This window comes from Prionailurus viverrinus, chromosome D3, assembly GCF_022837055.1.
Source record: "Prionailurus viverrinus isolate Anna chromosome D3, UM_Priviv_1.0, whole genome shotgun sequence".
In the NCBI taxonomy this organism is placed as follows: domain Eukaryota; kingdom Metazoa; phylum Chordata; class Mammalia; order Carnivora; family Felidae; genus Prionailurus; species Prionailurus viverrinus.
In genome coordinates this window covers 88124572-88146159 of record NC_062572.1, presented here as the reverse complement: position 1 = coordinate 88146159, position 21588 = coordinate 88124572, and the positions used below count along the sequence as shown (strand labels likewise).

General features: G+C 45.8%; 1 protein-coding gene across 4 annotated transcripts in view; it reads right to left on the bottom strand.

The window, feature by feature from the left end:
* The window catches only part of SOCS6 (suppressor of cytokine signaling 6), a 36017-nt gene extending 15577 nt beyond the window's left edge, over positions 1-20440 (bottom strand). Inside the window, exons 1-3 of one of the 4 annotated variants that reach the window (XM_047828315.1) lie at positions 20351-20440; positions 14609-14783; positions 11077-11196 (exon numbers count right to left, since the gene is read on the bottom strand). The gene's annotated coding sequence lies outside the window, so the exon portion shown is untranslated. Of the gene's footprint in view, positions 1-11076; positions 11197-14608; positions 14784-16094; positions 17589-20350 lie in introns of those variants that run through there. The other 3 variants (XM_047828313.1, XM_047828314.1, XM_047828316.1) reach the window with 3 other exon arrangements.
* Between the last annotated feature and the right edge of the window lie 1148 nt (positions 20441-21588).

The window sequence follows — 21588 nt, the reverse complement described above, 5'->3', positions numbered from 1 at the left end:
AGAGAGAGAGCAAGCCCTCGTGAGCCCCAGGAGGAGCGCAAGTGGGGGACAGGCAGAGGGAAAGAGAGAATGCTAAACAGGCTCTGTGCCATCGGAGCCCAATACCTGGCTGGATCTCAGGACCCTGAGATCAGACCTGAGCAGAACAAAGATTGCTTTTCAAATGTAATTAACTTCTAATTCTACCTTTCGAAGTGCCAAATTGGAAACTAACATATAATGCATTATTTAAGGACAGATTTTACATAATTCAGGCTGACAGAGTTCAGTCAATAGATACAGAAAAAACCCTGGTCCCACATATGGACATTAATGAAAGAGTGTATATCTGCTTGTCTGAATTCAAAATAAAATGTTTAGGGGCACCCGGGTGGCCCACTCAGTTAAGCAACCAACACCTGATTTCAGCTCAGGTCACGAGCTCCTGGTTTGTCAGCTGAAGCCCCACACCGGACTCCGTGCTGACAGTGCCCAGCCTCCTGGGATGCTCTCTCTGCCCCTCCCCAACTTGAGCTTCCCCCTCCCCCCCCCCCGCCGAAAAAAATAAACTTTAAAAATACAATAAAATGTCTAAAGGTACATGGATCCATACGTCAGTGAAGTTTTCCAATGAACTGACAAACGCCAATCCTAACTGCTTCAGGAAAAATATTCTAACAGAAAAGAATGAAAAAGGAAAATGCTATCAATAAGAAAGCTAGGGTAACAATAATAATATAAGACAGCGTTACGTTCAAGAAAAATCGTCATACAAAAATAAAACAGGGCACATTACATAAGGTATAATCCACAAAGAAAATAAAAGTGCCAAAAATCTTTACACACAAAATGGAACAGCATTAAGATATCTCTTTCGGCCCAAGAAAATAAAATAAACAAAAATGAAGAATATAGATTTAAATTACATAATTACTTTTTCTATTGGGATTCTATACTCTAAAGAGTGAGAATATATCTCCTTTTCAAGAACTTATGGAATCGTTACTAAATGTAACAACAGAGTGGGCCACATTGAAAATGTTGGCAAATTAAAAAATCAGAAATACCTCATCAAGTGACCACTAGACAATAAAACTGAAAAGGAAAGCAGAAAAAATAAATAAAAATTACCCAACATTCTCTTGAATCAAAGAAGAAATCTCAATGAGAACAAAAATGGCATACTCTTCATAAACATAATGAAAATGCTACAGATCGAAATCGATGCGATTCTGAAAGACCCTAAAACTGTGCTCACAGAAAACTCCAAAGAAGTTTTAAACATTTACAAAACTAAACAGTAAGGAATCATAAGAAACAAACTATGCATTCAATTCAGGGAACCAGCAGTTTGAGCCACAAAAAAAAAAAAAAAAAAAAAAAAAAAAAAGGCAAATTAATGAAATAGAAAATAAAAAGTAGTAGTAAACAAGAGTTGATTCTTTGATTAAACAACAAAAAGTTGGTGAAAAACTGGCTGCCATAGTCAAGGAAAAGGGAAAAACACATTTATGTGAATATTAAAATGAAGACAGTAGTAACTACAGATCTGTGAGAAATCAAGATATGTTAAGAGTACTTTGAAAACTCAATAAAAATTGGAAACTCAGATAAAATGGCTAATTTTGTGGCAAAACATATATATTACCAAAATTTGCACTAGAAGAGACAGGAATCCAAAAGAGGCTAAAAGCTGTCAAAGAACTTGAGAAAGTTCTCAAAGAACTACTAAGGCCCTCTCTTTCTTCAGGGAGAAAAAAGAGACAAATCAATAAAGACATTAAATACTCACTAAACTACGTCAGGACATAGAAAAAGAAACCTCCCAAATTTATTTCTGAAGCCAAAGAACATTAATATCACCACTGGACAAAGATAACACATTAAAAAAAAGCCAAAAACAAAACCAGAAACACCCACTGATCTCACTGATGAATGCTGATATATAAAACTTTTTTTTTGTATTTATTTATTCGGATAGAGGGGGCAGGCAGAGAGGGGGAGAGAAAATCCCAAGCAGGCTCAGCACTGTCAGTGCAGAGCCCCACCTGGGGCTTGATCCCACGAACTGTGAGATCATGACCTGAGGTGAGATCAAGAGTCACATGCTTAACCAACTGAGCCCCCCAGGCGTCCCTGAAAAACAAATCTCAAATATCAGCAAAAAACGGGGCGTCGAGGGAAAGGATTCAACTAGGTAAGGCGCATCTCAGGACTGCCAGCACGGCTGAGAACTTACAAATTTATAATTTACCAAAGAGCAAAGGAGCAAAATCATATGACCACAGCTATAAATCACAAAATGGATCAGAAAAAAATGACATCAACCGGAACCCCCTCAAAAACACTCCTTCAAACAGAAGTAGATGGACATTTAACACGCTATATATAACAAAACTAAGATTCACATGAGTAACAAAGAAACACTGAAAGCCAACAACAAGGATGCCAATTATCAAGTGTTACTTAGCATTATTTCCAACATATTACCTAATTAATTAGATAAGGGTAAGAAGAAAGTATAAATATTGGAAAGGAGACAAGTTCGCCATTATTTACAGATGGCATGACTGAACACCTAGAATATAACACATGTGGCTGAACAGCCAAGAGCAGAAAAAAGAGGGAAAAAAAACCTCACTCCACCAACTGCTTACACAATTTACGATGTAAAAACCACTAGTAAATATTTACTTTTAAAAAGCTAGTAAGCCAACATAATAGAAGACTAGATTCTATTTATAATAGTTTCAAAAAAGATTAAATTAATTTTTAAACAATGTCCAGAACTACATGAAAAACTTTAAAACTCCTCAGAGGATCACAAGAGACTCAAATACATAGACACATCTTGTTCGTAGGTAAAAACAATTAAATCCTGTCAAAACATTAACTCAAGATCCCACAGAAACATCAATGATATTTTTGCAAGAAACCAGACAAAATGATACTGAAATAAACTTGGACATATGAACAATGAAAAGATTAAGAAAAAATCTAAAGGAACAACTGAGGGAGAATGAGATAGCTTACCACTGGGAGGGAAAAAAAGACTAGAAAGCCAAGAAATAGGCCAAGACACAGATGAAAAGAGTATGTGGCCAAGAGAACATGTGACACTATTGGGGGAAGACGGATTATCCAAGAAATGATGACAAACAGGTTGGATAACCATTTGGAAGTGGTGGAAAAAGCAAGGCATTTATTTTCTGATACAAAAATACTGTGCAGAAGGATCAAATATACAAATAAAAATAATACAAAAGTTGGAGAAAACTCTTTTTGAAAACCTCAGCACTGCAGAAAGCCTTTCTATGCATAACATAAAACCTTGAAACCGTAGAGGAAAAGACTGACAATCTAACAATGCAAAATTTATAAATTTCTGGACAGCCAAAAGAATGGCATAATTAAAGCCAAAAGATAAACTGGAGGAAAACTGCAAACACATGACAAAGAACTAATTTCTGTAACTCAGACTGTGCTCTTAGAAATCAGTATGAGAAAGGCATATGATCCTATAAGCAAATGGGCATAATACACAAAAGAACAGTTCACAAAAGAAGAATAACAGAATAAAGTAAGAATGGCAAGAAAACAAGAGATATGAAGAGGGAGGGGAGAGGGAAGGGGAAAGAAAACAAATTCAAGTGACCCATCACCATCCTAGAGGAGCCTCCATTCATTCCTAACAAAGAAATTAAGGAAATCTGGGGTCCTGGGAACTATTCAATTGCTGTGGTTACACAACTGAATACACTTGTTAAAACCCCACAGACTTTAACTGTAGGTATATTCGATCTCAACTTTAAAAATCCACTGAAAGATGGGCACCTGCGTAGCTCAGTCAGTTAAGCATTTAATTCTTGATTTCAGCTCCGGTCATGATCTCACGGTTGGTGGGATCAAGCCCCGCATTGGGCTCTGCACCAACAGTGTGGAGCCTGCTTGGGATTCTCTCTCTCCCTCTCTCTCTGCCCCTTAACCACTCATGCTCTCTCTCTCAAAAGTAAGCAAATAAACATTTTTCTTTTAAAGCCACTGAATAGGAAATTTTAAAGAACGAGGTAGTATCTTTTACCGCTGAGTCTGGAAAAAGGTACATCAGTAACAATGTTGGCAAGGGTATGAAAAACTGAGCACTTACTTATTGTGGAAGTTTAAATTGGCACAATTTGTGGAGAATTACTTGAAAATGTTTATCAAATTTTAAATTCACATATGCTTTAACCAAGTAATTACGTGATTAGGAATTTGCGTCTTCAATATACACTAATGCCAAAACAAGGACATATGCAAACTGATGTTCCCTACAGCATTCAATCTTTTCAAAAGCTAGCATTACTTGATCATGTACCCAGAACTGGTAACTACAGACCACACGTTGGCCTGATACATGCCAGGCTTTGGTTTAAGCCTTCAGAATACAGTGCATCCCACTTAACCCTTCTAACCCTGTAATCCCAGTACCGTGCAGGAAGCAGTGTCACAGAGTGGAAAGCACTCCTGTGGAACCTGAACGCACGACTCACATACTTCCTGGCTCCACCGCTTAACAGTGTGTGATCTCAGAAATAACAGTGTCTTCCACTCAAGTTAGATGCTGTGAGGTTTAAATGTGTCCTTACAACACCACCTAGCACGTATCAGGCCACATAGGTGTTTGCAGCTAAGAGTAGTAGTAAAAACAGTAATAAACCCACTCTATGGATGGGGAAGCTGAGGCAGAGATTAAGGGACATGCCTAAAATCACAGAACGGATTCTACAGAATGAGCCCATTTAATCACTATGCAGACATTTACGGAATAATTTATTTTGGCAAAAATGCGGAGTTAGTTGGCCTAGAGATCAGGTAACAAGAGTAACATACATCAAAAATCAGTGGACTGGTTTAGTAAGTTATAACCCACCAGTACGATGGAGTATTATGCAGATAAAGAGGCCCGAGATACACGGCTGGTGGAGGGCAAGCTGCAAAGTGAAACGCTAACGTGCACGTCCCGGTGTGTACGTGTTTATATGCCTACGTACACGGAGTGAACCTCTCAAAGAACATCCACATGTCGATGATTACACCTCTAGTGACCAGGGACAGGGTCAGGAAGGCCAAGCGACCGCCGTTTTCTACCCAGGTATCGTCCACTTTCAAACCGTGCCTTAGGCCATGCTGCTTTCACAAAAAGACCTACATCAGTACCTGCTTTTGCCGACTGGAAGAAACCCAGAGAGGATTTCTGCTTTTGCGGAAAAGGCGAAAAGCAAAACTAGCATTCAGTGTGTGTTCTGCAGCGGGCCGGTACAGAGGCGGTAGGAGCGGAGCCACCCAGCTCCTTCCCCGGAAACCCCGGGAACCCCGGGAAACACACTCAGCATCTCAGCATCCAGCTGCCAGAGCTGTGAACTGTGCGAGCACGTGTGCTTTATCTCGATTTATTTTGTGCATCTGTTTGCAAGATGTGTTCTAAGGTATCAGAGAAGCAAAAGGTTACTTTTGGGGTCTGGAAATGCTCAAAACATTTTCCATATAAATTAATGATACCTGCTTCTTCAGTTTGCACCATTTTGGCTTACAAACGGTTTCACAGGAATGCTCTGCTTTCAGACAGTAGGGGAATCCTGCATTAGATCTTTCTGAACCCAGTAAGCGCATTTCACTTTCCTACAAAACCACCACCACCACGCTGCACACTGAGAAAACAGGCCACCTGGGGGCTCCTGGGGTCTCGGCTGAGTGTCCGACTCTTGATTTTGGCTCAGGTTATGATGCCAGGATTGTGGGATCCGGCCCCACGTTGGGCTCATGCTCAGCATGGAACATGCTTAAGATGTTCATGTTCTCTCTCTCTCCCTCTCTCTTTCCCCCCCTGCCCCTCTCCCCCACTTGCTTGCTCTAAAATAAAATAAAAAAAAAAATTGGGGGCACCTGGGTGGCTAAGTCAGTTAAGTAGCCAGCTCTTGATTTTAGCTCAGGTCATGTTATCACAGTTCATGGGTTCAAGCCCCACATGGGGCTCTGCACTCAGTGTGCAGCCTTAGAATTCTCTCCCTTTCTCTCTTAAAAAATTTAAATTAACAGACAACAGTCTGTCTAGGGAAAAGAATATGTACTTGTGTGTTTCAGTAACCTCTTAGCAAGAAAAGCAGGACTCTGATGCCCTCAGGGTCAAAGGTCTCAGTTTTCCTTATCCACTTTTCCCTAAATCTTCCCAAACCGTTCTCCATTCTCCCTAGCTGCTAATCTCATGATGCAAATTCCTCCCCTTCACGCCCTGTGTCAATCCGTGTACCTCACTCTCACATTTCAGTCTTTTTGCTTCCCTATTCACCACGGGGCCCTTCCAGTGGCTCTGCTCCCTACAGATACCAGGAATGGATACCTCATCCAGCCCCAATCCCCGACACCTGACAGCCGTGCCCCCCTGGGGTTCGCCCCATACAGCAAGTGCTTCTCAGCTTCTCACCGTTCACGAGGATTTCTCTAAGTTCCCTTAACTTACGCCCATCTCTGTGCCTCCCTCTTCTGCCTCATTGATCACTCCAGGTGACATCCTTGTCTTGACACTCACAGAACATGGCACTTGCTTGAAAAGTCTAAGGAGATTAGCCTCCAGCCCTAGTAAAAACACGGGGATGAAAGATGAAGTCCTTCCCCTCCAGGAGCCTTGGATTCTAGTCGAGAAGGTAAGCAAACAGACATCTGCAGAAGACTGAGGGAAGCGCTGCGGAGGAAGTTATGTCCATCTGCGTCCAGAGGACACCCGGGAAGGACAGGAGCCGGTCCCTGCCACCACTCTCAGCACCTCTGCTCCCAAAGGACTTCCGTTAGCAATACCAGCACATCCGCCGCCCATACGGAGGTGACTTCGTCCTAAACATGCACATTAGTCTTCGTGAATCCTCACAAGAGCGCTATCTGCAAGGTACTATCTTCACGTCCATTTTATAGAAGGGCAAGCCAACCCTTAGGAAGTTTAACAATTTGCCCAAAGTCACAGGGAAGGGGCCAAGTAACAGACAAGCGCTGACACAGGGTGCATCATCTAGAAACGTCCACCTTTTCTGACTGTATTAGCACAACACCAGGGATGGGTGCCTAGCGACACAGAGCACGGATCGCAGGGCCACAGTGTCTGAGTTCAAATCACAGCCGGCATTTCCTAATGACCGGCACATCGGCGCTTCAGTTTCCTCATCTGGAAACGGGAGTCAAGCAAGTATTCTCTCGGCATGACAGAAAGAGAAGGTTGATAAGTCCTCTCTCCATCGTGCTGGCTGAACAGCATGCAACCAAGAAACCTACTTCATGAAAGCTACTCAACTTCAGGACTTCGTTCAAGTTATAAACTTTTACGCTCCAAAACACATCAAGAGAGAGCAAGTCACAGACCAGGAAAACATATTTGTGTATCACATATCTGATAAAGCACATGCACCCAGATAAAGAACTCTTTAACCGAATAGGACAAATAACCCGATGCTTTAAATGGACGGAAAAGGGGCACCTGGGTGGCTCAGTCAGTTAAGCGACTGACTTCGGCTCAGGTCATGATCTCATGCTCTCAGCTCTGTGAGTTTGGGCCCCAACAGCTCAGAGTCTAGAGCCTGCTTCGGATTCTGTGTCTCCCTCTCTCTGTCCCCCTCCACTTGTGCTCTGTCACTCTCCATCTCTCAAAAATGAATAAACCTTAAAAAAAAAAATTTAAACGAACAGAAGACAGGATCAGATCAAAGACGTACAAATGGCTAATAAGCACATGAAGAGGTGGTTAATGTTACTGGTCATTAAGAAAACGTAAATTAAAGCCACAGTGATACCACACACATTGTAAGCAAATATGTAGAGAAACTGGAACCACACTGGTGGGAATACAAAATGGTGTGACGTTCAAACATTTTTCTGTTTTCTTTACTGTGAGGAAAATGATTAAATGAGGGATTAAATACACAGAACAAAAAGATTTAAGACACAGCAGGTACATTTCAGACACTAGAAATCAGTCCGCATCAGTTCATATGAACCGTCTACCTTCTTTTTCCTACAGCCGTACAGTAACTTGTATCTTGACTTTCTTCTTTTTGTGGCACCATGAGGAAGTGCCTCATTTTATTTCAGTTGCCTGGGTCTGGCTTCTTTCATCGTGTGCCCCTTTTGTTGTCTTAAGAAATCCTTCCAGTACTGAAATCATACACTCTTTCTGTATTTCTTATAAAAGTACTGAAGTTTTGCTTTTCACGTGTACATCCTTGATTTATCTAGTATTGATTTATAGAAAGGATTAATTTGCGTTTTTCCACACGGACAACCAACTGGCTCAACATGTGCACAAAAAAATACTGACCCTGATAAGAATGAAACGCAAATTAAAATAGTAATGACTTTTCACAACTCATATCAGCAAGTGTTTTTCTAAATGATGATATTTATCACTTGAAAATGTCTTAATATAGTTGTAAAAAAAAAAAAAACCTGGTTTATGCAACTCTTAAAAATATTTATCTTCTTTGGAGGTGCCTGGGTGGCTCAGTCAGTTAAGTGTCCGACTCTTCATTTTGGCTCAGGTCATGATCTCTCAGTTCCGTGAGTTCGAGACCCGCCATTGGGCTCTGTGCTGACAGCGCGGAGCCTGCATGGGACTCTCTCTTCCTCTCTCTCTCTCTCTCTCCCCCCCCTCCCCTGCTCGCTCCCACTCTCTCTCTCTCAGAATAAACTTCAAAAAAAGTATTCATCCTCTTTGACACCATAATGCCATTTTTATAACTCTTCTAGAAATAACATAAAACCAAAGCATAACAATGTCTCCTGCATTATTATATATGATAAAAAATAAATTTTAAGAATCAGAAACATTCTAATTTCCAACAGTGTGAGAACTGTAAACAAAATTCTAGCACATCTACACAATGGAACTGTAGGGAACCACTAACATTGAATTTATACAGGGTTATAAATAACATGAGGGAGAAGTTCATATTGTTCATTTGTTAAATGCAAAAACACAGGAAACAAAATCATATGTACAGTGTGGTCTCGATTATGTAGAAAGAATAGGGGGGAACAGCAGACCAGAAAGAAATACAGCAGAACTGCCATCTGGACCACAGAATGCTCTGTTAATACTGTTTTCAATACTTTATTTTCAAAATATTCTATAACGAATATAGAGTTTTTAAAAGAATAAGGTCTTGGGGCGCCTGGGTGGCTCAGTCGGTTGGGCATCCGACTTTGGCTCAGGTTGTGATCTCGCGGTCCGTCGGTTCAAGCCCCAAGTCGGGCTGGGCTCTCCGCTGACAGCTCGGAGCCTGGAACCTGCTTCGGATTCTGTGTCTCCCTCTCTCTGACCCTGCCCTGCTCACATTGTGTCTTTGTCTCTCTCAAAAATAAATAAACATCAAAAAAAATTTTTTTTAAAGAATAAGGTCCGTGATTTTGTTCGTTCTTAAGTTACTTTTTTAAAGGGTATGGTGAGTAAAATGCAAGGCCTTTTCTTGGCTTTCAGTTTGGCCATGACTGTACAAAAACATAAATCAACAGGTAAGAATATTATATTGTTTTTCTTTCATTAGAACCTAGGCAGCCTTCTCTTTCTCCTCACGCCACCGAAAACAAGTTTCTGCCAATCTGACATTTAATTGTGATGAGTGCATACAGGGTCTGGCCTGAAATATTCAATCTAAGTTTCGCAGAGTTAATTAACACAGACGTAGTATACACTACGAACTCTAAACGAGCAATAAACCCACCAGCGTTTCGATGACCCTCCTGACTCCTTGCTCGGTTTACATTCCCCGCTAAATCACAGTCCCTCGTAGCATATACCCTCAACTCCCTTCCCCACGCTCACTCTGAAACGCTCTCCTGGCCAGAGGCGGCACTGACGACACGCAGCTCCGCCCACACCACGCCTGACAGGGAAATGTGGCCTGAGAAACACGAAGCCACTCTGCCTGGCCCCACTGCACAGTCCTGACCGTGAACCCCCCAGGTGGCGCCTTAATGCCGCCTGGAAATCCCACCACATTTCTACTCGGCCCCCCACCGACCAACCCACATCTTTCCTCACACCTTTAACGCTTACTCCTCCATCTTTAGTCTCAGCCGATGGCCCAGCTTCCTGCTTCACTGAGAGCACTGAGGACGTGAGGAGAAAATCGGACAGAACCATCCTGTTACTTTACCGACCCACACACCTCTCTAAAGCCCCCCCCCCCCCCCCCCGCCGTGGACCAGACCTCCCTCACCTCCCACCCATTTCCCCGCTCTACCGGACCGCTCCTAAAACGACATTTCCCATATACCTGTACAAGCAAACTTGTCCTGACCCTCCTTTCTCCGCCAGCTGTGGTCCCATCTCTTTAATCCCCTTTGCCACAAAACACCTTGGGAAAACAGGCACACGAGGCCTACTATTCCCTTTCTCCCATCTTCCCTTCTACCCACGCCAGAGACCTCTAGCACGTCACACGGAAACTGCTCTGGTCACCGCCACCCAGGACGTCCCCACTGCCAAGCCAGTACCCGTCCTCAGTCCCGACCTGAGATGCTCTCATCAGTCCTACTCAGACCACTGTGCCTCCAATCTCTTCACTCACGCCCCACGGTGACATCGCTCACCCTCACGCCCGAAACACCACCGCTGTGTCCTCCACTCCCGAATCTGCATCTTTATTCAGCCTGGTTTCAGGCAGCTCCCTCCTCGACATTGCCATTCACTGACTTAGGGATATCCAAGACGTAACATGTTCCAAAATACACTCTGGCTCTTTCCGGTCCCAGCCCCAGATCTGCTCTGCTTGCAGCCTTTCCCTCTCTGGTCCGCGGTGACTCCATTCTTCCGACCGCTCAGAGGAAAACGTCCACAACCATCCGGGGCTCTCCTCACACACCGCATCCAGGGTCGTGTCTCAGCTACTTTCAAAATGTATGCAGAGTCCGATCACCTGTTACCGCCACACTGCTCCACGCTACTAGTCCGTCTTGTCCACGTTACTTAACTGCCACCCAACTCGTCTCCTGCTTTCTCCTCTGCCCCGACATTCCCTTCCCAACACACCCCTGGTGCGTGGGGACTTGGCATGAATGCTGACAGTGCCGCACCTGCATAATGAAGTCCTGTATCTCTGACCCAGGAGCATCATGTCCTGCGGCAGCACCCATCAAGGCTAACTTGCCGGCTTGAGCACAGGGTGAGATTTCCTACTCGTCAGTTCTTCACGACTACGTGTAAATAAAGATAAATGAAAAGTCGTTACAAGAACTGCTTTGACTTCTTTCAGGGCCTCTAGATCTTACACAATGAGCTTCATTTTAAAAAGTAACACGAATATTTACATGGTTGCAAAGGTAAAGAAATTTAAAGGTAACACAGTTAAGAAAAATGGACTTAAAGTTGCCATATAATTTCAAATTTAGTGAGTTAAGAAGCTCTAGTAAATTTTCAAGTGATACACTCCCACTTTACATCTATTTATTTTTTAAAGAGAGAGAGAGAGAGCGCACGAGTGAGCACACAAGTGGGGGAGGGGCAGAGGGAGGAGACACAGAATCCGAAGCAGGCTCCAGGCTCCAAGCGGTGAGCACAGAGCCCGACGCGGAACTCGACCCCACGAACGGCGAGATCGCGACCTGAGCCGAAGTCGAACCCTTAACCGACTGAGCCACCTGGGCACCCCAATACACTCCCACTTTAGAGGCTATTGACACAAAACTAGAGGGCAGCACTAGAACCAGTCTGCTGTGTGACACTGAGTGAATCTCCTCCCTGAGTCTGTTTTCCCACATGAAATAAAGAGGTTGACCTCTAAAGCACATCCACCCCTAAAAGTACCTGATTCAATGGAAGTAAAAATATGCAGAGACTTAGAAATTTAACCTGCAGGGAACAAATTTTCCATGAGCATTTCAAAGCATCTTTTTAACTGTGTCAAACATATTTCTATTAAGTTGAATATGAAAATGTTCATAAATTCAATCATTTAAAATGCTAACGAACTGGCTCCTAAGAACTGATTAATGAAGCAAATTCACTCTTCTTTAATTTTGTAGTTCAGATTTTAGTATTTAAAAATTTTTTAAGTAGCACACTCGGGGTGCCTGGATGGAGCATACAACTCTTCATCTTGGAGTCGGGTCGTGAGTGTGAGCCCCACGTTGGGTTACGGATTACTTAAAAATAAAATCTTTAAAAAAAGTAGCACACCTCTACACCCGTTCATCACGGTCTACAGGCATATACAGATTAAATTTTTAAGGTATACATTTATACATTTCAAGTATACATTAAAAAGTTAAAACCTCTGCAAGTTCCCTACACAATTTCACTGTGTTCACTGCCTCTGACAAAGTAAGGCCTCACTAGTTAAAGTGTCCAGTAGATTAGACCCTTTGAGAATTTTTTTACAAACTACTAACAATTAAGGAAGGCCCAAAGATCTATGTTTGCTGTTGTCATTTTTATTCTGGCTTAAAAAATTGAGGCAAAAAGTAAGAAAATCAATATACTGATCCTGGAAGTCCAACATCTGATGAAGAAGAGCTTCAGTCAAGAGAAGGAAACGAAAGGGAAGAAGAAATTTTTTAAAAGAAATTTAAAAAATTTTCCCATAACCGAACAACACAAGCTTACAGACTGAAAGGATCCATGCGATGCTCTGTACAGCCAAAGAAGAAAAGACAATATAAACAGGCACACCGTAATGAAATTTTAAAATTTAGAAGGAGAGGAGATAATAAGAAGGTACCAAAAGTTCCCCAAAAAAGAGGAAAAAAAATACATACAAACGATTGGGAAACAGCAACTAACTCAGTAACACTGGAAGCTGGTGGCGCAATGTCTTCAAAATTCCAAGGGGACATTTATTTTCAGTACGGCGCACATTTACAGCCAGTGACTTCTTGCGCACCTCCACACTTCTCAGCACCCTTGCAGGGCCATGTGACTGGTTCTGGTAAATGTGTGAGAAAAGTGACATGTGTCACTTCTGGGCCAAACATTTCAGTGCCAGCATATGACCCATCGGCTCCCCTTTGCGTCTGCTGTGGTGCCTCAGAGCCATGGGTGATCAACGGGGAATTGCAGGCGAAAGCAGACTGGGTCCAAAGGAAAACGGCAGAGGAGCCCCAGGCCCAGTGTGGACATGGGGAAAGTAAGAAACAGCCTGTATTTATACACGCGAACCCCAGAGTTCATCTGTCATTGCAGCAGCACCCATTCCATCCTGACTAAACTCGTCACCCAGAACTGTGTATGCAGCCAGACTGGAAGTCAGATTATGTGAGACATACATGGTTTCCCACGAGGTCATTAAAAAAAACACCTCCCCCATCTCCTTTCTCAGGAAGTTATTAGAAGAATGAGCTCCATCAAATCAAGGAAGCAAACTAAGAAACAGAACACAGGTAACCTTGCTTAGGAAAGGGAGAAAAGAATCTCTACGTTGATGTTATAGCTCCTGCTGTTCACCCTGTTTGAGATAACGTCCCCGCCACCCAGGGCTCCTCCCAAACAAAGGTCACCTTCCAAGAGCCAGCTCAACTGTGACATCATCCACAAAGACACAATCCAAACTCCCCACCACCTAAGAGTAAATGAAAACATCCTGCATCAACCACAAGAAGAGTCACCGACATCAGACTCGATCCTTCCTGAAATCTGCTAGAAATGTGGTCCATGACTTGGAGATTAGTTAACTGCTATTAGTCTCAGTCTCCTCATCATCTGTGTAAAGATGAAGCTGACCAATAATCAGAAGGTTCCTTCTAATTCTAAAATGCAGGGGTGCCTGGGTAGTTCAGTGGGTTAAGCGTCTGACTCTTGATCTCGGCTCAGGGATGATTTCACGATCTGTGAGTTCAAGCCCCGCATCGGGCTCTGCACTGACAATGTGGGGCCTGCTTGGGATCCTCTCTCTCCTTCTCTCTCTGCCCCTTCCCCACTCGTGCACATGTGTGCACTCTCTCTCAAAATAAATAAACTTAAAAAAAAACAACAACAAAATGCAGTAATTCCGCAAATATACAAAACTACTAAAATCCTAATACAATTCCATGTGTGTTACACGCTTACACATTTTGACACTCTGATATTTGGTAATAATGTTATTCCCTAAGTATATGGTTGTCACTTTCAAAAGCAATGTCAACAGATGAAAACGACTATTGTCACAGAATGAAGATATCTCCTTTAAAACCAAAATTAAGCCTTAATAAGAAACATCTCATTACTACAAACACCAAAACAAAATTCACAAAAGGAAAGTCATACAAAGTAACAAGTCTACCAATGAGAATTCACCTTACGCTACAGGCATATCAGCCCTGTTGCTTCAACCATCCGGTGTTACTGGTGTATCCAGAATAACACCAATCACTGAAGAAACCACCAGCAGGAGTGCCAAAGAGCAGGCCATCTAGGGTCCTTGATGAACACACCTTTTCTAAATAGTTCCAAAGAGTAACATTCAACTCTTAAAATTGTTTTTGATGGAAATCTCTTCTAATAGGAACCATATATTCTTTTCATTCTCTTAAAAGGGAAACCCTAAGCACAAGTGTGTGTATTAAATACAATCTCATGCTGTCACTCAAGTGCTCTATGTAGACTGATGCCCCTTAAGATGACCAAATTTACCTGCGGGAAAATTTCAGGATGGCATAGTGACGTCTTCAGGATAACGGTTTGTCTCCCAGGCCTTCAGAGATATTCCGTCTTTTCTTCCTTCTTTCTTCTCTACTACTCAACACTCTGCTCCCAAGGACAACGGCACATCCACCGCTCCCCAAACATAGTCTCCAAGTGCGATGCCCTTTTAATAATTTTAAGAAAACATTTCAGTGTGATGGTTGTTAACAGTGATTTAAAAAAGATTAAAACAGCAGAAACACAAGAGCCTGGGGCTTTGCAAGCGCACGGAACCTCTGCGTTCTCCGGCTCCCTCCGACTGACTGCGCTGACCCAGTGCCAGGCAGCTCAATGGCTGCTCACGTTTGTAACCCTTACAATTCTGCAGCTGGCACCATTTAAACTTCTGTGGGCTTGTCTCGTCTTTCCTCTTTTATTTTCATTTCTCTTGTCCCTTTGGTCTTACGTCCTTTCCCCACACAGGGCTTCCTTAACAAGAAAAACCAAGTCTTCCATAAAGGTTACTGATTACCCAGAATACTCCTTTTAACTAATCACAGTATATTTTAAACTAATTATTACTATTAGCATTCATTATATTCAAGGCACTGAACCCATTCATTTACACGCATTTCTCATTTGATTTTCACACCAATGCTGAGAAAGGCACTATTACAATTTTACAGATAAGGCAAATAAGACAGATTTATTTTAAAAACCTCCCCTATAGGGGCACCTGGGTGACTCAGCGAGTTGAGCTTCTGACTCTTGATCTCAGCTCAGGTCATGATCTCAAGGTTTGTGAGTTCAAGCTCCGCATCGGGCTCTGTGCTGACAATGCAGAACCTGCTTAGGATTCTCTCTCTTCCTCTCTCTGCCCTTCCTTCTGTCTCTCTCAAAATAAATAAACTTTAGAAAAGGGGAGTGGAGCACTGGGTGCCTCAGTCAGTTAAGTGTCTGACTGGATTTCAGCTCAGGTCCTGATCTCGTGGTTCGTGGGACTGGGCCCTGCATCAGCACGGAGTCTGCTTGGGATTCCCTCTCTCCCTCTCTGCCCCTCCCCCACTCATTCTCTCCCTCTCTCTCTCAAACTAAGTAAATAAACTTTAAATAAAAGTTTAAAACTAAAATAAAAACCTTCCCTATAAATTCAGAGCTGAAATTCAAGGCTAGATGCCCAGTCTTTGTGATCAGCCAGTTGGACACATGAGTGAATGCTGTTGTTATTGGGATGCCTGCTCTACAGGTAAAGAAGGTTCTTGGGGGCACCTGGGTGGCTCAGTTGGCTAAGCGTCCGACTTCAGCTCAGGTCATGATCTCACAGTCCATGAGATTGAGCCCTGCATCGGGCTCTGTGCTGACAGCTCAGAGCCTGGAGCCTGCTTTGGATTTTGTGTCTCCCTCTCTCTCTGCTCTTCCCCCACTCACACACTCTCTCTCTCTCTCTCAGAATAAACATTAAAAAAAAAAAAAAAAAAGACAGTTCTTGGAGTACCTGGCAGGCTCAGTCGGTAGAGCATGCAACTCTTGATCTTGGGGTTGGTGAGTCTTAGGAGCAGCATAGAGCTTACTTTAAAAAAAAAAAAAGCAGTTCTCATGGTGTGAGGCTACTTGGGCCACGTAGTTATAAAAACTTTGGCATTATTAGTGCTGTGATTCATTTAGCTAAGATCAGCTCAGATGGGGATAAATAAGCAACACAAAAAAAACCACCAGATTTCTGTGATCTACAGCACATCCTTGCCTTTGATGTGTAGATACCAACGTAAAAACTATAATCACTTTTTGTCCATGTCCCCACGGGTTGTGTTAGGGAGAGACAGAAGAACCACAGGCCACGGCTGGCCCATGTGGGACTTACATGTGGAGAAAGACCAAAACAAATAAACAAAATAGTTACAGACTGAAATAAACGTTATGAGAAAACACACAAACTGATAAGACCTGATTAGACAGGACTACTGAAGTAGCTGTAAGGAACAGTAAAGACTTCCCTGATGCGGTGAACCTGGCGTTAAGGTCTGAGAATGAACCAACCACAGGAGGAACATGCTAGGCAAACAGAACTACCACGTAAGATGAGGAAGCCAGAAGCAGCCTGCAACGTTAGGGAATATAAAGGACAGAGTATAACTATTTGGTCAGACACAGAAGGGGGTTCAAGATGAGCTGAAGAACTAGGCGGAAATCTTGTAGCCCAAGACGGAGAGTTTGGATTGTACTTTAAACAAAATATATATTCACAACAACTGTCAGGTGGATTTATTATCCTCACATTAGACCCACAGAAGGAATAAGACTCAGAGGAGACACAAAATGTATTCAAGGTCACAAGGCTAGTAATGCATACTAAAGAGCAAACACCTCCAAAAGGTCCTCGGTTGCATCATGAAGATTGAAATCTTAAATGACTTTATCTGAGTACGTCTGTTCTTGAAACATCAACAAGACCAGCAGCCACCTAATATGATTGTTCCAACTAAGTAAAACTTAAGGTTTGTCATGGATCATCAAAGACCGAAACCAAATGTGCCCTTAGTCCTAAAGCCTTCACTGCTCATTAGTGAAACACACCGTACAGAGTAACAAACCACAAAACATTAATGACAGTTTCACTGTCAATACAATTTAAAACATGTCCCCACGGCTCTTTCGCCTTTACTGCCCGAACTACTCTTTCGATCAATCTAGTCACACAAGAAAGTTGCCCCTTTTTATGCCATACACTAGTACTATAAATTTCTCCCTTGTAACAAAGGAGTAATTTCACAAAAGTACTCAGGCACCACAGATGTGCCATTTCCAAAACTGGAAAAAGATTAGGGATGAGGACCAAGAACTGAAATAGATAATCTTCGCTTCCCATAAAAGATGCAACAAACAGGGGCACCTGGGTGGCTCAGTCGGTCGGTTATGGCCCGACTGTTGGTTTCAGCTCAGGTCGTGACCTCACAGTCCATGAGATCGAGCCCTCCATTGGGCTCTGTGCTGACAAGAAGAAAGAAGGACCCTGACTGGGATTCTCTCTCTCTCTCTGCCCCTCCCTCGCGTATGCTCTCTCTCCCTCAAAATAAATGAACTTAAAAAAAAAAAAAAAGACACAACAAACAGAACAGCAAAAGGTGATCATAGCTTAGATTGTTACTTACCTACCTAACTTTATTACGTATTAAAAGAGATGCACACACATCCATTAGTCGTACTATATTATAAACAACATGGGGAATCTGACCTCATACGCAACATATTCGTGTACCAACCCATTTCACATGACTGCATATTTGTGAGACAACAGTAATTGCCACAGATTCAGAAATGGACCTAACATTTCCTATTTTCAGACTATACCGTGACTTTTTAAGATCACACAATTAGGGGCGCCTGGGTGGCGCAGTCGGTTAAGCATCCGACTTCAGCCAGGTCACGATCTCGCGGTCCGTGAGTTCAAGCCCTGCATCAGGCTCTGGGCTGATGGCTCAGAGCCTGGAGCCTGTTTCCGATTCTGTGTCTCCCTCTCTCTCTGCCCCTCCCCCGTTCATGCTCTGTCTCTCTCTGTCCCAAAAATAAATAAACGTTCAAAAAAAAAAAGAAAAATTTAAGATCACACAATTAGTCCTATGAGCAAAATCAAAGATACACACCGTTAGTAACATAAAAGTTTCCCGAAAACTCACCACAATGGAGAAAACTACCGGTTTTCTCTGAGGAATGACGTTACATAACAAGACAGTCTTAAGCAGACTCTTGCTTCTGTTCCCCAAAAAGGCGGCTGTTAAAAGGAACACTCAGGCCGGCAAGATGAGGAGGAATCCAGTGAGTACTGCAGAGCTTTCCTCTGAGGTCATGGCACAGCCCAAGTCGGCTACGGCCCAGGTCAAGGGCACCCAAACCCTTTCTCTGCCACTCCCTGCAAGGGGCTGCCTCGGGAGGGTGCCACGTGACATCCCAGGGTGTGCCCCTGGTTCCCTCGGAGGCCACGTTAAGGCCTGCCCTATCTTCCCACCAAAAGAAGAGGAAAGGGGCAGTGCGAGGTACCCCCACCGATTTAGAAGGCACTTAACAGATGATAATAAAAGGAAAAAGTATTTCAAAGGAGATGCCAAATGGAGACCTAAAAGGGGTTAAGGGTTCATCCTTAACCAGATCAAACCGTGGACAGCACTTGCCAAACCCCAAGTTCTTCTGAGAAAGGTTTTATCAAGCGCAGGATCAGCGAGCCAGCTTCCCCAAAGGCAGAAAACGTTAAGGACAGTATCAGGGGTTGGGGCCACGCACTGTGTTTGGAACAGCGACAGATCCTGAAAGTTACAGCATTCACACTCGGTGATGCAGCATGAGAAAATCAGAAAGCACACAGGAAAAGAGGTGTCTCACAGGCCACCTTCTCGTGGTTTTTCTCTGTGAAACTTGGTGAACAACATGCCTGATGTTTCTAAACAGCGCTGACTCTCCATAGCACGAAGTACTCCATTTAAAATTCATTCATTCGAATCAGCTAAGTGGATTCCACGTCGTTCTTTGTCGGTTGTTGTTGTTTGTTTGTTTTTTTTTTTTAAGTCAAGATATATTTATGCTTACTACGGTTGAGAACACCTCGGATACTTCATCTCGAAGTAGACGGCAGTTTACTTTTGTCTGATTACAAAACAGAGCTGTATTCCAAGAAACACAGGCAATTAAAAACGGATTTGGTGTCTCATTCACAATTTTATTGGGATTACTACGTCCTGCGTGCTCACACAAAGTAGCACGTTGCCCTCCCCAGGGTGGACGCTCAAGAAACACTCGCCGAACCGAATTCATTCTCGGTCTCACTACCGGAAGCCTGGGTTTCGCCACGGATCCCCACCTGGCCCCTGATCCCACAAGGTGGGGGCGGGAGCCCCGCGTTTCCCATTCCGACTGAACGCGAAGTTGGCATCCGGCCTGCTGCACACACTCCAAGTTCTGTGCCAGGACCTGCCACCGAGAAACGTCAACAGTTGTGCTACCTAACGAGCCACAATGGTGCCCCTGAAGTTGCCAACTCCTGAAGCAAATTGGAAATTAAGGCCTGTCTCGGCGCCAGGGGCAGTTTCGAATTCCACAGCCCCCACATCCGCGTAAGTGAACCCTATCCGGCGGCCCCGTCACGCGCTGCACACCCGGGGGGCCCCGCGCGACCTCCTGGCGGGCGGGGGCGGCGGCGGCGGCGGCCCCGACGCGGCCTGGGCCCTCCCGAGCCCGCCCTGCGGCCCCTGGACCGCGGCCGGGGGGGCCGGCGGCCGGGGCCGGGCCGCGCGGGGCCGAGCGGCGGGGTGCGAGCCGCGCAGGCCCCGCGCCGCCGCCCCAGGCCTCGCCGAGCCCCGGCCTCTCGCCGGCGGGGCTGCGGGCAACAAAGGCGGAGGCCCGGCCCGGCGCGCCGCGGACAGGGGGAAGGGGGAGGCCGAGGGGTCGGGCCGGCGCCCGGCGGAAGCAGGCCTCGGCCCTCCCCGGCCCCGGCCTCCCCGCCGCCCGGCCCGGCTTCCCGGGCGCCGCTCCCCGCCGGCCCCCCGCCCGCGGACCCGCCGAGGCGGCCGGGGCCTCGCGCCGGCCGGGACCCCGGGCTGCAGGCGCGCCGGACGGCCTCCCCATCCCGGCGGGCGCCGCATCCGCCCCCGCCGCCCCGAGGGGAGCAGCAGCCCCCCGCCGCCAGTTTCCCGGGTTACGGAGAAGAGGGAGCGGAAAGCAAAGCCCAGACCCAGCCTCCGACTCGGCTCCGCGGACGCTCACCCGGCGGCGGCCCGCTCCGCTTCCTCGCCCAGCGCCGGCGCGACTGCCGCGCTCGTCCCTCCTCTCCCGCAACTCCTCCTCCCGCCTCCTTCCTCCTCCTCCTCCTCCTCCTTCTCCTCCAGGAGGGGCGCGCTGCGGCGCCTGGGCCCGTGCGCGGAGCGGCAGCGGAGGAGCCGAGCGGAGGCCGCCCCGCGCCCTCCACTCGGCCCGCGGCGCAGGCGGGCTTCCCGGCGCTGGGGGCGGGCCGGGCGGGGGGCGGCCGGGCGCCGGGGGCGGGGGCGCGCGGGGGGCGGGGACGCGCGGGGTCGCGGGCGTCGGGGGAAGGGGGGAGCGGGGGCGCGCGGGCGCCTGGGTGACGGGGAGGTCGGGGGCCGCTCCGGGCCGAAGGGCGTGTGCGGGGCGTCTGAGGGCCGGGGGCGCGCCGGGTCTGGGAGCGTGCGGGGGTCGTGGGGGCGGGGGTGCTGTGGGTCAAAGGGGGGCGTTCGGCGGCTGGACTCAGGCGTCCGAGCTGGGTCCAGCCCGGGGCCCCACTGCCCGTGCGGGCTGGTCCAGCCGCCCCTTCCGTGCTCGTTCTTCCTCGCTGCCTCCCCTCCTCGGGTGGCCCTGGCTCGCGCGGAGGAGAAGAATCTTCTGGGCCCTCGGGCGCCGGTCCTCCCCTGGCCCCTGCGGCGGGGCGGCGGCCTCCGCGCGGCCGGGGTGCGTCCACCTGGCGCGGCGACCCCGGCCTGGAGGTCTCCGCGGGCGGGGAGGGACCGAGGACAGCCGGAGCAGGCGAGCCGGAGCAGGGCCACTGTGGGGAAGCCCTTCCCCACGCCTTCTCTAGCTTAATCGTGAGATGTGCTTGCTAGAAGAAAACTTACTGCTTGTTTCAAGCCGTCTACTTTTCCATTTAGCCCTTTCAGTGTTTTGCACCATAGTTCATTCGCTATTGTTCGTGCCGCTGAATCTCAGGGTAGTGTGATGTCAAATTGCACGTTGGTAACTTGACTCATTTCTTTGGAAAGTGGCTGAACGCGCCCTTACGTATAGCAGTCACAGCAAATTTGGTTTTTTGCCCATGAGAAGCTACAGAAAAATGTTCATTTCTCTTGTGATGAAAAGCGATTAAAGATGGGTATCTTTAAAATGTAGCTTAAGAATTATTGTTGACTTTAAAAGTTGTGTTTCCAAAATGGGACCTTTAAAAAAAAAGAAACATGAGGCTAGGGAAAAAAGTCTTAATGTTCCAGCATTAATTT